We start from the raw sequence: 15,950 nt of genomic DNA, 5'->3' as shown, positions 1-15,950 counted from the left end.
CGTTAAATTTAGCTTGTCATCAAAATCACCAAGGTAAAATAATTATATAAACACTTAATTAGTTGTACTGAGGACGACAATAACACTGTTACAAAGAAAAGGGTCATCAAGAATTCCTCGGAATAGAGTCTAATGTATAATGCCCCAGCCTTCCAGTTCTATACAAATTAAGTAACTTGGCAGCAACCTTGGTGCGAGCCTGTGTGTCTACAAGCACCTTAAAAGCTTTCTGCAATTCTGAAAATTGTGCCTCAATAAGTTCCACTAAATCCTTTCCAGCTTCCGGATTACCAGGAAAAGATGAAACCGTCTCAAAGAGAGTACGACGAACATCATGCACCACAAAATCCTGTGAACAATTGCGAATGTAGTTATCAGATGAAGATCGAGATAAAAGGAGCAATAAACTTTACCTGAAACAAATAGCAACAAACCAAATGACATTTCGTTTGAGGGGGGAAACAAAAATAGGAAGCACTACTTCGCTATGAAAGAAACTGATGAAAACTTGGAAGAGCAAAATTAGCCAAGAGAAGGCAATTTAGGGGGAAACAGGGAACAAAGTATTCAGTTCGAGACACATCCTAACGTAGTTCGAAGAAAAGTGCTTCCACTTTTCAAAAGCGTACTTTCACAAGAAAAAAAAATCCATATAAACTACTGAAATTTACATGATAGATTTTTATTTTATTTTATCGGCAACATGATAGATTATTAGATTGATAGATGATTATTTGCACCTGCGTATGATCTGTTGCATACTGCTTCCGTCTCTTGTCCAACTCGGAGTCACTTGATGTTTCCATTCCGTCAACTGTTATTTTTTCACTATGATGCATAGACAATTTTGCCCATTTCTTGTATTCATCACTCAAGTTGTGGATTGCAAGAAAATATTGAGCTAGTTCTGATTCCCCAATTAAGCAGTCATTAATAGCTCCTGCATTACAAATCAGGCACGTGAGCTGAGCTGCTCGAAGGTTAAATATCATTTTTGTTTGACCAATCCCAAATGACCCTGTCAGCTCATAAAACAAGATTTTCGGTTTTCTGCATTATCATACCTGTTAAAGCAAGTTTGGAGCACACCTCAGCATCAGGAATCATAGGAGGCAGTACCCCAGGGGTGTCCAGGGCATAGATGTTTGGATGGCTACCAATCTGGAAATGAAATTCACCAAACAATTTACATGATGAACAGTGAAAATACAGAGGAGGGAATTGAAGAAAATAGACATGCTGAAAAACTTAAGCATCTAAAGGTATATAGTGATGGCGTACAGTATCTTTTGAAATTCCTTGGCAACCAATCAAACCATCATGGGGAACAAAAAAACCACACTATGAATACCAAGGATCTTAGTCAGCCCGCAACCACAAGTCCAGTCTAGTGCTAGTAACTGTCATATTGGCTTATTCAAGTATGTGAACATGATTCTAAAAGAAGTTCTAGAAAATGGTGAAAGCCAGAAGATTACACACCTTCAGGTTGCTGATATCTTTTTTCTGCCCTGGCAACGGACTCACGGTTGCATGTTTCAACTTTCCTTTCTCTTATATAAAAAAGAATCCCACCAAATTATAATCACAGCAAATCCATTTTGAACGGAAACTAGTTCTTTCAAATTAGCATTGAATTTGACAAAAACCAACAACTAATGGAATTTCATAAGGTTGAAGCACCTGCAGCGCTAATCCGGCCAATTTGATGCAAGGCGTTAGCAAGGGCTGACTTGCCTACATTTGGAATCTAAGAAGCATTACTATTATGGTATGGTTTGCTTGATCAGTCCTCGTCAATTCTCGAACCCGAGCTTGTAAAAAGTTCAGGAACTGTAAATATTTGACATGCAAACTAAATTTGATTAGCTAAGATTGAATTAGGAGAATCCACTACAAGAAAACCTCAAGCATTATTCTCTTCTCATGTATGAAAACTATTTTTGAACTTCTCAATGTTGACACACTGTTCATAGTAGAGTCAAATTGTCACGGACCAAAAGTGACCCTGTCAGAATAGCTGCTGTAAAGAGTCTAAAGTACCATGTGGACTCCTCGAGCATTTCCACGCAACAGCTGCAGTTGAAACTGCTCCATTAACACTTCCGGCAGCACCATATTTTTGCTGCTTCACAGGCCATCCTCAGCTTAAAAAGAAAGAATAACAAATTAGGTATTCCATTATTCCACATGCCAAGTACTAAAAGGAAGCCACTGGCAATAACACAAGTAGTAAAAAAAGTGCACCACAGCAGCCATCATCTGCCTCCGGCGTGAGTAAATCGTGTACCATTATCCCAGTTCCCTAGTGCTGTGTAGTAACACATAAGCCAAGCATCCTAAAACTGTCATTGCAACTATGGAATTGTTTTTAGTATAACGGCACATATTGGAAAGCATGACCAAAAAGAAAACAATCAAGTGAACTTGGTATCCTGTCGTTTTCTCTCAAAATGAGAACCATAAATGGGAAGGGAATGCTGTTTAACTGCAAGTTCTGATAGTTAACAGGCTGGTAACTCTATACTGGTATACTGCTGCCGACATCCATACTAATGCTGATGGACAATGTTTTACTCAAAGTATACTCCTACTGCATAAACTACTCAGAAAACATCCGCACTCCATATGCATTCCCGTACGGAGTGTTCTATGTGAGACACCCAGGGGCGGACCCACCATAGGGCACATGGGGTCACGTGCCCCCACGCCCTTTAAAAAATTTTTTTTTTTTTTGATTTTGTATATATATTATTTATGTTGAATGTATGTAAGTACTTGTTGGTTGGTGCACTGGTAGAGTTCTCTCCTTTTAAGCAAGAGGTAGTGGGTTTAAGACTTCGCCCATGCTCTTCTGTAGGTATTTTTTAGAAAAAGGTAATGTGTGTGTGTTTTTTATTTCCCAAAAGGCTGAAAATAGTAGTGCATACCTAGTTTTTTATATTATTCGTGGGTTCGAGTCTACCCCCACATTGCATTTGTATACTTTTTGCCCCAAAACTGTAATAGTAAAGTTAGTAATAGAAAAATAGATGATGAAAATGTGATAATGTTGTTTTAATGCATTTAGTCAAGGTGCGCAAATTTACACGAGTACCTAATTATTAAAATACATATATATTTAAAATTGTTAATTTATCATGAATGCTAAAATTATTTTGAAATAAATGTGCTTAACTGTAACTCGTATATTACGGTTACAAAAAAAATTGGTGCTCCCGCTATGTCAAATTTCTGGCTCCGCCACTGGAGACACCATTGCTGGACCTCCAAACATGTAAGACATGAGATGGTAAATGTTGATGAAGTGGTGAAAAGAATAGTTATACATATGAGATTTTGTATCAGTTCTTGGAGAAGAGTGAAGTGTACAACTGCAAATTATCAATTGTGTTTGGCATGCCAAATCTCTCCTGAACTAATTCATACCAGAGGTATAATTCGTTATTGTAATAATCAAATCCTAATTCACCCAAGATTACGGACATTCCAAACATATTCTACTTCAGATTAGACCCCACCGGTTAACATTCCAAAAAAAAAAAAAAAAACAGTATGAAAAACGTTACAAATGGTGAGTTGGAGAGGAGAGTGCATACTTAGATCGCATTCCAAAGATGCGTGTTTGGTTCCTGGCCTATCGAAAATGGCGTGGTCGCTAAGCAGTTGAAAGCTCTTATCTTGGTAGTGGACTAGCAGGTACCCATGTAAGAATAAACTCGTGTTTCAGAAATATGAGTTCTCATTAATCCAGATGCCATTGTAGCAAACAATTGCGGGCATAAGCAAACGTTTGTGGCTAGGTACTAAAATTCCGCGTTTATGAGCAAAACTTCGCGGCCACAGTTTACGCTTTTCACATCGTGTTTCAGAAATGCGAATTCCCATGAGCCCAAACGATGTCGCTGCAAAAGTTGGCGGCCTTCGTTTATAATAGAAGGTGGTTCAGTTTTGCGCTTTCCAAATAACGCGGTCACAAGCCTCAGGTGTTTCTGTTTCAGTTTCTACATGATAGGAATGGGAGTATACTTGCAATAGTTGTGTTGTTGAGGGAGGCTTTATTGTAATTGTTGTAGTGATAGGGTGCTCTGATGTAATTGTTTGACTATATTTTGTCAGTCGGTTAGTCTGTTAGGGAGGGAGGGGAGATATAAGGAGGTTGTGCAGAGTAGCGAGTGTGTGGTGGATATGTTCGTTTTCTTTTTTCTTCCTGTAATTCTCTCTCTCTCTTCCCCATTCTTTTCACCTCTAACTCATTTCCAATAAATAAAACTTTGCACTCAATTCTTGAAATACGATTCCAAGACTTATCAGTGGTATCAAAGCAATCCTCCTCCAACTGTGGGTGAACGAAACATGGCGGACAATACTCGTGCTGCGGAAATTAAACGTTTGGATGAGTCCATTCGCAAGTTGGCAGATGCCACCAACGACTCCCTCCACCGCTTAACCTCCACTCTAAAATGGAAAGCACCCTCTCTTAGCTTATTGGAGGGACCAAAACTCAAAAACCCAATCGGTACCTGCCATCTTTGTCATCAACTCCTGCCAGAGTTCGAACAAAAAAGTAACAAACGAGAATTTGCTCATCATCCATGTTTTATTTTCTAAACTCCACATGACTAAAATATTTTTAACTCTATTGATCACTACATAATACCAAAACTATTTTCTAGAAATCCACAAAACGAAATGCACCAAAAGTTCTGTGTTGTAAAAAAATATTGAACTATCCATCCCCGTTCAGGTTCACTTGGCATGCCAAATGAATACAACCAATGAACTGATGAGAAAGAGAAATGGAAAATATCAATGGCAGACTGGAACTAAAAAAGTGTACAGAAAGAACACCTCAATTCTTACAATAACGAGTTTTGACTTTTGATTGAACTGGGAGACATCAGAATGCAAAAACAGAAAAAGGACCAACAAAATATGCTAAAACTGTAAGAACATACGGAATCAGGAAGTCAACCCTTTCCTATTGCTTAAATGAGTTAAATCTAAGATAAAGCCTCAGCTTTGTTTCCAGGCGAAGAGTGTGAAAATAAATTGTATCACCCCTATGTTTTAGAGAATCACTAAAACAGTGAAAAGGTAAGTCAAGTGGAGACAAAGAGAAGAGAGGAAATAAAAACAAATTAGGTTTCCTACTTCCAACTGGTATCATCTCTTCTTTCTCTCACATTCAAACCAAACTCATTCTCTTATTGTTCGACTCTTAAAGGAAACATATCACATGACCGTTTATATTGCATCTCGTCCTCCTCCCAAGCAATGGCTAAAAATGATCACTCTGGCAGAATGAATCCAGAAATTAGATAGCCTACTTCACAAAAATATATATATATATATATATATATATATATATATATATATATATATCAAGCACCTGCAATAGAAGGATTTAAAAGTTAAAATGGGCATCTACTTGCATTGTTTATTATATTCTGATTATATAAAGTCAATAGGGTAGAACCAAGATAATTAGTACTTGCTCTGTCCCATTTTGTTGGTCCATTTTCAAGCGGCTGTGGTGCGAGTTCGCTCCGCGCACCTTTGGTAACTTATATTCCCAAAGGGACTTCCCCCTCCAAGCCGAGGATCTCTACCGTGAATGGTCATTTTCTTGGAAGGAATGAATAGGCACTTGAAATTCGTTAGACTTCACACACTATACAAAGAAATATAACAAGTCTGGGGGTAACAGCTCCTTTAGCACTCCCTCCCCCAAAAGCGGAGACCTGAGGGGTAGATTGTTCTCATTAGGTAATAATGCCTTTGACTCATCTCTGAAGCCCAATCCACGGGATGAAAGGAGGAGAAGAGGTGGCAGCAGACAACACATAGGAAAATAATATCTTCCCCCTGATATCTAAGAGTGGAGCCACAGTCTCAAACAGAGATCTATCACCTGGGAAAAAGTAGCTACAGTTTCAGTTTATGGAGGGCTCCTTCTATCTGAATTCGCGAGATTTACGAAGACTGTAAATAACAATAACTAGTTGTATATGAGACATGCATACTGATAAAATGTTTTAAGAAAAAACTCTCTAGTTGCTGAATTAATGCAGAGAATGAATTATTCTAAACTGGAAATCAACTATTTGCCCATTGTAGCTTCGCCATGATTTACATTTGGCTGGGGTAGAAGAGATGGGTCAAGCTTATGTTACTCAGTCAACTATTGCCCATTGTAGCTTCGCATACTTGATATATTCCTCACCCTCATAGCGACCAAGCTTGAAATATTCTCAATAATGTGGTTTGACTTAAAACTTATATTGTAGTACTCATCAAAACGTAGGAATACAACACAGAAACATGCCAAACCCTCTGGATCATCAATTCCAACTCTTGTTCAAACCCCATAGAAGAGCCTATACCATGTACCATCTGGATTCCTCGAACCCCTAAGTTCCAGGCCAAGACCAATTGGCCAACCCCTTGGGGTTCAAGTACAAACTTTCCACGAGCGAGCAACACAACTAAAAGCAAAATTGCTCAGTTTCAAATGTAGATAGGAGAAAATTCAGGCAAAGACAAAAGACTGAAACTGCATAATTTGACATCCACAGTACCTGTATAGTCAAAGCCGGCGGTGCGGAGGTGACGGTAGCAGGAGGATGGCCGGTCGTCGAAGTCTTTGTAGCGCCAGTGGAAGGTTTCGGGGTCGTGAGGAGGCTTATAATAATAGTTCACCAAAAATGGGTATGATCTAGTGTGGCCATCAATATTTTCTTCTGAATAAACTCACACAAATCATCTCCGATTATGAACTAATCCAAATTCGAATAACAAATTATTTATCATGCCATATATTCTTGGCAATATCTACAACTTGAACAATTTAGATCATCAAAAATAACCGTATTGAGTTCACAGGTTACCAATTACAAATTTTCAATAGACCTCCATGTATTGGATTTGATCCAGTGTGGGCATCAAAATTTTCTTCTGACTAAATTCAGAAAATTCATGTCCGATCATAAACGATTCAGCACTTGATTAATATGATATTCGACACAATATATATTCTTGACAATATCCACAACTTGAACAGTTTCGATCATAAAAATAAACCACATTCAGTTCACAATTTAGCAATTACGTAGTTTCAATGGACTTCTCATGTGAAACCTGCGAGGTCCTCATGAATCCGGGCTGTTCAACCTGCGAAGTCTTGATGAAACCAGGGCGGCGGCGTTTTAAAAACCTCGCGTTTGTCAAATGCGACTTATTTTGGAATTCAAAAGACTGAACTGATTCAACTGAAAATTGTCCCGACACACCCTCTCTCTCTCTCTCTGCACTTTTTTTTCCTTTCTAAATTTCCTACTCAACCCAAAAATTCTTAGATTGAAGGATAAACAGAGATGTTTTAAGTCACGTTACATTATTGCTGTCTTTAAGATGATGTTCGTCCCCATCAATTCATGAGAATTCGGTGGAAATCGGATTACACACTAGTCTCAAACTATTGTCTAATAGTGTTATGCACAAATAAAGAAATACCCGAATACTTTCGGATTTTACGAACCCGCCAAAAATAAATGTAGGAGATAATTCTAAAGAGAAATAAACATCATAATTGTTTTGATTCTCTTTCTCAATTGATGGAACCCATTGCCCTTGTATAGGCAAAGATCATCGTGACCATGATTGTTAGCCAAAAAACGCATTTTTTTTCTTGATTCCAATAATCACGTCTATTCATAATGGTCATGTCTACTCATGCGACCATAATAGTCATATAGCCATTGGTAAGATATTTTTTGAAAATCGGATCATTAAAGTAATTCCAAAATAAAATAAATTTGAAAATTGCAAAAAGGGAGAAGCCTTTGTATTGGTACTTTGTAGGTTGAAGATACGAAGTGTGTTGAATACCAGACTCATGCTTTGTATGCCTGCGTTACTTATTTCTGGGACGTTTTCTTGTTCTTGCTAAAGGCGCTTTTCCGGACGATGATTTCGTTTAAAAAAAACACATCACCTGTTCGAGATGCAAGGTTTCGCCATACGAAACTTGCGTTCATGGCAAACGGTTTTCTTAGAACACACATATAAATACTCCATAGTTTTTTTTGAATTTCAAGATTTTTCTCCTCGCTTTTTCATAACTCAATAATTTCATACAATTCCAGCTTCATGGCATTGCGTCGGTATCCAGGCTCGATTCAGACCCCTTTGTTCAATCATCCTTGGTTCTTATGTATGTCAAATCAAATGCAGTCAATAAAGGATGCCCATAAACTACTCGATGCAATGTTTGAACTGGGCGTAGTTTCTTATAGTGCTTTATTTTCGGGGTATGCTCGACTAGGAAATGGAAGTGAGGCACGAGAGGTCTTTCAGGACATGGAGGATAAAGGGATCCAACCGAATGTGGTATCTTGTGATGGTTACAGCAGGGGTCAATGGGGTTGGATGTTATTCGAAATCAGTGTTGATGTCTCGAAAGATGCATTCGCAAGGTTTAAAGCCTAATTATATAAGTGTTTTTCCAGCAGTGGGGGATTTGGAGGATTTGATTTTGGGTAGCCAAATTCAATGGTATGTGATCAAGCTGGGAAAGTACAAAAATGTCTTAACTTTCATGCATCTTCTAAGCACAAGTTTGTGCGAGAATTTCTTACATTAATTTCAAATCACAATTTAAATTTTATTTTTCAACTTTCCATTCTCATCAATGGGTCTGCCACAAAAGAAGCTAAATAAACTTGAGGGACCAAACTGTAATTTTTCTAAAACTAATTAAAACATTCCGATTTTCCAACGACTGTTTTCGACGGAAACAGTGGAGCCGGACTTCGACTGGCGACGTCGGATTCGATTTACTCGATTAATATCGTACCGTAACGCTAAAATCATAGTAGAAACGCGACATATACTTAGAGAGGTGAGTTCCGAACTACCTCTTGTCCGGTGAAACGGTTTCGGCAAGAGACAGCGGTGGGTCGGAGCTCGGCGGAGAGATAGTTCCAGATGGGGTTGAATCGGACAGCAACGGAGCTTCGTCGGTGGCTGTTTCCGGCATGTTATGGGTCATTTTCGGGACTGATTTTTGGAGCTGATTTTGAGACCGAAATGCAGCCGGTTTGGAACTATTTATGGGCTGATTCGGGAGCTGAAACGCAGGAGGTTTCGGGGGTGGGAACGGCTGTTTTTTGGAGTTGTTTGGCAGCTGGTCCAGTGATGGTGAGTTGCGGCAGGAGGTGGCCAATGGTGGAAGAGTTCGGCCTCTCTCTCTCTCTGCCGTGTGTGTGCGGTCAAAGAAGAAAATAAGGAAATAAGAAGAAAGAAGAAACTCTTACCTGGGAAGGAGAAGAAATGTTGATAGGGTGGTGTATATACAACGGGTTTGGATAGCATGGGAGGTAAGACCTCATGGGCAAAAATAATGTGTCAAATTGGGAGAGAAAAGAGGAGTAAAAGGTGGAATTTGGCTCCCTCCAATCTCAGCCGAAAATGTAAATTGCTAATCCCCTGACCCAACCCCCCCCCCCCCCCCCCCCCCCCCCCGGCCCCACCTCTCTTTACCGATCTACCCCTCCTCCTCCTTTCTCTCTCTCTCTCTCTCTCTCTCTCTTTTCTTTCTTTCTTTCTTTCCTTACGGTTTCCTTTTCTTTTCAGTTTGGTTTTTTTTTTTCATTTTTTTTTTCATTCTTTCCGGTTTGATTTTTTTTTCTCTTTAATAATAGGTAAAAGTCTAATTCTAGATTTTGTAAAGTAATTAAGAGAAAAAAAGTGTTTCAATTGATCATGTTTATATGACTGCTTTATTTTTCTTTTTTTGTCCTTTATAGATTATAAAATATAGTTACGAAAATAAGTGTTTCAATTTTCAATTCGTTTGAACTAGTGCAAAGATGTTATTTTTCTGATTATTTCATCCTAAATGGTTGTAATAAATTTTTGGCTTCAAGACTTTTGAATGGATACCCTAAGAGAGTCTTGAAACTAAATAATGAGTCTTAAGGTGTTTGTTGAAAGGCTTTAAACCAAAAAATTCATTATGACCATTTAAAATAAAATAATAAAAAAACGATCTTTGCTCTGATTTAACTGAATTGAAAATTAAAGCATTTAATTCTTGAATTATATTTTTAAATATACAAAGGGTGTATTTATAGAAATTAAATAAATAAGATATAAGTAATTAAATAAAAAAATAAATTAAAAAGTAGGGGGGACCCGAGGGCTCTGCTGTCCCCATTGGCACAGTAGCACCTACGAAGCCTCTAAAACGTTTCCATTTTAGTTTAAAAAAAATAGAAACCAGCCATTTGCAATCCTATAGAGTAGAAACGTGATTTGAAGCAACATACTACTGAATCAGTTAAGAGGATCTATACTAAATAATGGTTAACAAATTTATTAAATTGTACTATAGTTAAAAAAAATAATCCTAAATATAACATTTATATTCTGGATTAGTACGTCGTTTGCAAAATACATTTCGTAATTAGTTCCCGAACACTAATTGTAATCTTAATGAATTTTTTGCTTCACGGCCTTTCAACGAGCACTCTAAGACTCATTATTTAGTTTCAGGACTCTCTTAGGGTTAGGGTATTCATTGAAAGGCCTTGAAGCCAAAAATTTATTACGACCATTTAGGATGAAATGATCAGAAAAATAACATCTTTGCACTGGTTCAAACGGATTGAAAATTGAAACACTTATTTTCGTAACTATATTTTTTAATCTATAAAGGACAAAAAAAGAAAAATAAAACAGTCGTATAAACATGATCAATTGAAACACTTTTTTTTTCTCAATTACTTTATAAAGCCTAGAATTAGACTTGAACCTATTATTAAAGAGAAAAAAAATTCAAACTAGAAAGAAAGAAAAAGAAAAAAAATGAAAAAAAATATAAAACTGGAAAGAAAAGGAAAAAAAAGAAAGAAAGAATGAAACTGTAAAAAAAGAAAGAAAGAAAGAAAAGGAAGGGGGGGGGGGGGGGGCGGGGGAGAATTCCGGGAAAGGGAGGTGGGGCCGGGGGGAGGGGGGAGAGTAGCAGCTCTCGCCGAAAATTTACAAAATGGGGGACGGTTGTCAGCCGAAAATAGGGAAGGAAGAGATTGTGAGGTGATGGTGGAGTATTGGTTTGGGTTGGAAAAAATGATCCAGTGCAACTCATGCACACACTAGGAAAATTACTCGCTGGATACGTGCGTGCACAATCGATTACGGAAATAAAATTTGCTTGACGACATAAATAATTTTTCGCATTAAATAAAATAATGAGCAAAATATTATTTTTGTTTTGGAAATTATTATTATTTATTAAAAATACCGGATCTTTACATTTGGCAGCTAAAAGGAGTTACTCTGGGCTAGGGTAATCAAAGAGCAAGTATGAGTATGATGCCAATAGTGGGGAGACATATGCTGGTTGAATCTAATACTGCATCAACTCAGAAGTGGATTTAGTACAAAGGTGTCATCTGGTCAGTCCACACTTTTTTGGAAGGATGTCTGGTTTTGGCCAAGCTCCTATCATGGAAATTTATCCCAGGCTACATCTGATCTCTACTCTGCAATCTGCTTCTGTGAGTGACTTATTTGATCATACTAATATCAGGTGGATGCTGCAGTTCAGAAGAAATCTGATTCAGTGGGAATTGGATCAAGTGGAGACCCTATAACAGAGCTTGAGTACTGTGATCTAACTCTGAAATGGCCAAGATTGTCTCATATGGAACTGGGATCTAACTCTGGCAAATTCTCAGTCAAATCGTGCTGTGATAAATGGGAGGCATCTTTCCACTCCACCAATTTTATTGGCCCCAATAGCAAGCTTATCTGGAGAAATGTAAGTCCTTTCAAGAGAAATTTGCTACTACCAGTGAGCTGCTCAAAAGGAGTTTCACCCTACAAGGTGTTCTAGAGGAAGGTCTGTGTCCCTTTTGTAAAGAAGAACTGGACATCAAGGTTTATAAGTTGTAAAATATTCCTGATGGCCTCAGAGATCCATGGCTCCTGCCTTGGTCCGCGTGGGTGTGTGTGTGTGTGGTGGGGAAGTGGATGGGGAGGGTTTATGTGATTTTTTGAATGAATATGGGGTACGGATCAAAAATAAAAAATAAATGAACATGGGGTATAAACCGTATAATTGGGTGTGCTGTAATGTTGCGTGCGGATGTGTAATGGTGTTGTCTGTTTAGGGTATTTTGGGATGTCTGAGGGAATATATGGAATGTTATAGTGTGGGTGGAGTTGTGTCTGGTGTATTTGAAAGTGTCAGTGTCTGTGTTGAAGAGATGTGGGGGTTGTTTTGCTGCTAGTATCTTAGAGATATCAAAGTTATTACTTTGGTGCTGCCTGCTTGGGGTAGATTCAGAATCAAGATGGATGCTGGGACTAGTTCAGAGTCAGTAGTACTATATTTGCGGCTGTGTGAGTAAGATGAATGCATGTGGAAGTGGGACTGCCGAAACCAATTGTCACCCACAACATCTTATGATCGAGGTTCACCACTGCTTCAAGTGGAATCTATGTTCAAGAGTTTGGAGCAGCAAATGTTTCCCCAGGTTGTAAAAAGGGATTGCTAACTAATGCTGTGTACCACAGCTTGGAGTTACTAGTTTAATTTGTCTCATCTATGTAGGGATATGATTGTTGGGTGCTTATGTGCCAACCTAGTTGGGATATATGTCCCCGGTTGTGATGTCGGCTCATCCCATTAACCTTGGTACCTGTTCTATTGGTTCCATTGTTAATAAAATCTTTCTTTGCTTAGCCAAAAAAAAAAAAATTATATCATCTACAGACTAGGAATGGAGACCATGAGATTTATTCAAAGAGAGAACTTAGAGGTCTGAGTTAAAGAATTGAGGTTGAGTTGAGTAGAGTTGAGGGTGTGAACCTCATCCTCCTCCTCCCTCTGATGTTAGTGTGAGGAAAAAAGCAAATAAGGGTCTAAAGAATTTGAAATCAAGGGTATATAACTCCACCCCAATTTAATAAAATTGAGTGTTAAGGATTGTGTATTTTCAATCCATCATTTTCACCATCGTATCTACGACGAGAATAGAAATTCCGGCGGCACACACGGGAGCGATTGGGATAAAAATCTCAATCCTCCCTTGATATAACACCAAAACCGAAACCACCTAGGAAGTAGTCGAATGAGGAGCATGAGTAGCAGGCATAGTTGTTAAAAACCTACGATACACGATACGTATCCTACGATTTGTATCGTCTCCTTTGGAGAATGATACGTATTCCATCATGTATCATTTTTGTATAGAAATCCTACGATACGACTGCATATCCTACGATTTATACGCGTATCCTAATTCTGTACATATCCTACGATTACTTATTCGAAAAAAGGTCGGACCTTATTTCAAGTAGCTGAACCCCAAATGTATTAATCTAAGCCCTTTGATCTAATTATGCAATCTTTCAAACCATTTTGATAGAAATTCAACCTCAATGTAGGGTTTATATAAAAGAAAGAACCATACTTCGATTGTGTTTTGTCTGACTTTACTTTTCCTAACAAATGGAACATAATGTAATAGGCCCTTTCATCCCTTCAGCACAGTTGTAAGCACCTCGACCGATATAAGTTCGTCACTGTATTTTTACTTCATCTCCACCCAATCAATTGACACAATATCACCACAACAACCTCTCAAGTACTACACCTACGTCACTTCACCTCCACTTCCTCCCTTATTTCACAACCAACCAACACACTAAATAAGTTTAAAATGATTGCAATATTAGAATCTACCGCCTTCGCTATGGGAATATAATAACCACTAACAAAGACCACATGTAGAGTATTTGACAATTTTAAAAAGTTTAGAACTTTTCCTAATTTCTTTGGATTTAGAGTATTTTCAGTCTTAAAACTCATCGTCAACACTTCAAAGCTACCACCACCCTAAAACAACATTCACATTATACTCAATTCAAAAAGACTGAGAATATTCAATTCAAGTTTCTTCGCTTCACCATATCATGATTCGTACGACCACCACCATCACCTCTGCCACCACCAACCTAAAAGTCATCGGGAAATTCTTACATTAACGAAGCTCGAGAAATATGAAGTCTTGTATTTTTAAGAATTTTTCAAATTTACAACCACCTTAACCATGATGGACACCACCGAAGCTCCAAAAATATATGAACGAGAATTTTTTCCATCTAGAAACGAAAGCCAAGCCTGAAAGTTACTAAGAATTTTCTCAATTCTAAAATTTTTTGCACCACAATCCCTAAATGATTGATGATTCTTTTAGATAGATGTGGTGGTTTTGATGTAGTGATAAATCTGAACCTTGTGAATATAATTTTTTTTTATATTCATGAGCAAAGAATATTCTCGATGTGTTGTAATATGATTGTACTTACTACCCACTTTTCACTAACTAAACTTTATTATTTTCATGTTTGGATTCCACTATCTTTTTGCACTTTAAAAATCCTCTTTATCCTTATATAATTGGTCTTTATCACATTTAAAATAAGGGAGATGTGCCGTTTTCCCGAAATAATTTATTTTTCAATTTATCGAGGGTAAATTGGTCATATCTTTTTGATGTTCAAGTAATTTTAGATTTAAAATACTTGGGTTAGAAAGTAGACTCCACAAGCTTTCTAATGGTTTAAACTTTGCAAAAATCGAAGTTCGGGAGTGTCCGGAACAAATCCACAAAGTTTGACAAATTGTGGAGCTTTATTGCGCCGGCGCACTTCAATGCGCCCCGGGTGCATCTTTAAATTTCAAAAGCAACCAAATTTTGCGGCTTTGTCACGAAGATACCCGAACTCTGATTTTTACTTGGTTTGAATTGAAAAGCTTTTCAAGCCTAATTAATTAGTTTGGCCCAAAAATTATCTACGCAAAGTTTTTCACTGCTTGAAAACTTCTACTGAAATGTCACCACTGAAAATGACCTTTGAAGCATCACCAGCTATATCTTTAAGTTTCTATATGAAAGACCAAACGATTTTTTTTCGCTCGGCAAACAAAACTTTTATAATCTCAAAGGGTACAACGAGAGAAAATAAAGGAAGAAAAAATACAATACCAAGACCACGCATCCAACTGAAAGTTGGACGGGACAACACCTCACCAAACAATATTCTTGGACAAAAAAATTTTGACTTGGGAAACATTAATTTTATTTTTTGGTCTTATGAAGAATTCAGTGCACTTGTAAACAAGATTGCTAAAATAGACCGGATGTATACATTGGTCCAACTACTCAAACGTAAAACCACACCCCACCTCCTCCAAATGTCACTGGACCAATAGCACATTGGCCAAGGACGGAACTAGGATTTCGTAAACGTGAGAGCTGAACTATGAACAACAAGATTTTGAAATCATCGTGGATGGAAAAGAATCATCACCACACTTCTGAAAACAACAGAAAACACCATTGGTGAGGAAAAGAATCATCACCTCACTTCTGCAATGGTGCCTTGGTACTCAAAGAACAGGTGACTATGAGTCTCTTTCCCTTTGTAGCAGAGAACACAAGAGTGCAGAGATCACCCCATGAACCCGACCTGCTCTTACTGGAAAACCTGCCACGAATGATACAAAAGACCACCCGGGAAACCACAAAAAGTGAGCCCAAGGAAGAGTTGGTTTCCATGAATAGCCGATTGCAGGAAGTTTAACATTCTTTTCGAAGCTTTAGAAGTCTCAAGGAATGGCGAACATGAAATTAACTTGCAACAAGAAGGACCTATGTAATTTTAGAGATGCGCCCGGGGTGAAACTAAAATCAAATGAGAAAATAACGATGCGCCCGGGGCACAATTCCAGTGCGCCTGAGGCGCATTACCTCAAAAGAGAAAATTCAATGCGCCCGGGCGTAGTCTATTTGCGCCTGAGGCGCATGTGATGCACCAACTATTTCCTGGGCACTCTATCTGTGCCTGAGGCGCATGTGATGCAGCAACTGTTTCCA

The 15,950-nt window shown here is 38.1% G+C and overlaps 1 pseudogene; it reads right to left on the bottom strand.

Moving 5' to 3' along the window:
- Positions 1-7: 7 nt before the first annotated feature.
- On the bottom strand, positions 8-2,118 carry LOC131332556 (DAR GTPase 2, mitochondrial-like; annotated as a pseudogene).
- Between the last annotated feature and the right edge of the window lie 13,832 nt (positions 2,119-15,950).

This window comes from Rhododendron vialii, chromosome 7a (assembly GCF_030253575.1).
Source record: "Rhododendron vialii isolate Sample 1 chromosome 7a, ASM3025357v1".
Taxonomy (NCBI): Eukaryota; Viridiplantae; Streptophyta; class Magnoliopsida; order Ericales; family Ericaceae; genus Rhododendron; species Rhododendron vialii.
Note: the sequence above shows the minus strand (reverse complement) of the source record. Positions and strands in the feature narration are given on the sequence as shown.